Source organism: Helianthus annuus, chromosome 5, assembly GCF_002127325.2.
Source record: "Helianthus annuus cultivar XRQ/B chromosome 5, HanXRQr2.0-SUNRISE, whole genome shotgun sequence".
In the NCBI taxonomy this organism is placed as follows: Eukaryota; Viridiplantae; Streptophyta; class Magnoliopsida; order Asterales; family Asteraceae; genus Helianthus; species Helianthus annuus.
This window is the reverse complement of record NC_035437.2, coordinates 104818092-104819467: the sequence shown is the minus strand read 5'-3', so window position 1 is coordinate 104819467 and position 1376 is coordinate 104818092. Positions and strand designations below refer to the sequence as shown.

Sequence of the window (1376 nt, the reverse complement as noted above, 5' to 3'; positions counted from 1 at the left end):
CATATAAGTCACCTGGTAGCACACTCATGCTCGCCCCATAATCCAATAATGCATGAGGAATTTTCAGTTTCCCCACTCGGATAGGCACGATTGGCGCTCCATACTCTTTATCATTCTCGACTTCGGCATCTTTTTCCAAACCTGAGTTCACTTGATACGAAGAAGTTAGCAATGTTTCATTAAATTTAGTATTTGGAACGGTGCTTACCACATTGATGGTAATGCTTTTTGTGTTCTTGGGATTTATCACCGTGTCACTTGGTGATTGACCTTTTGCTTTCTTCAATAATGCCACGTCACTTGCAAGTTGACCCATTTGAGTGGTCAACGACTGAATCGCTTTGTCACGGATTTCATCTTTTTGCATGCGAACATCATCCATTTGATTTCTTCGCTGCATCTCTAGTTACATTGCCTTGAGCATCTCCATGACCTCATTTCCGCTTGATGAAGTTTGACCCGAACCACCTTGACCCGTTTGCTGAGATTGCCCTTGGTAGCCATAATTATTTCCACTTCGATAGTTCTCTTGATTGTATTGTTGGCGAAGTGCAAAATTACCTTGAGCTCCTTGAAAATTTGGGTTGGCTTGATTCGAGGGATTCACGTAGCAGAAGTTTGGATGGTTTCTCAAACCGGGGTGGTAAGTGTTAGAATTCATATTGTAATTTCTACCACCCCCTCCTTGCCCTTGCAAAGCATTCACCTCCTCATATTGCCCTTCCACCACTCCTTGGCAATTTTTAGCCGCATGTCCTAACTCATTACAAAGTGCACAAACATCATAAATTTGATTAGAAGTTTGAACATTACCATCGTCTACCGCGTGCACTTGAGTTCGGGTAATGGTCGGTCGTGCCCTCCTTGATGCTTGAGCTTTTTCTTTTTGATGTGACCGCCATTTGCTCCAAAAATTCCCAATCATCATGCTCGTAATTTGTGCCAAAAGTGCCATTTGTGATAGACATCAAGTCACGAGCATCTTCGGCACTCAACCCCTCGTGAAAAGCATTCATCAACTCCCATAGCTCTATCCCATGATGAGGACAATTCTTGATCATCATGTTAAACCGCTCGAATGCTTCATGAAACATCTCACCCATTTGTTGTTGAAAACTTCTCAAACTTTTTCTAGCATCATTTGTCTTTTGCGCGGTGAAGAATTCATCCAAAAAGATTTGTTGCATTTCTGCCCAAGTATAGATAGATGCGGAAGGCAATGTATAAAACCACTTTTTCGCTTTGTCTTCTTAGGAAAATTGGAATAGCACCAATTTAACATCATCGGCTGAGAATCCTTGACCCCCAATAGTATTACAAATCGAATCGTAAGACTCCAAATGAAAATAATGCTCCTCCGTTGCTAAACCCTTATA

General features: G+C 41.7%; 1 non-coding gene across 1 annotated transcript; it reads left to right on the top strand.

The window, feature by feature from the left end:
• The first annotated feature begins 1032 nt into the window (after positions 1 to 1032).
• On the top strand, positions 1033 to 1138 carry LOC118492804. The gene has a single exon (XR_004894806.1). It is a non-coding gene; the product is annotated as a small nucleolar RNA R71 (small nucleolar RNA).
• The last annotated feature ends 238 nt before the right edge of the window (positions 1139 to 1376 follow it).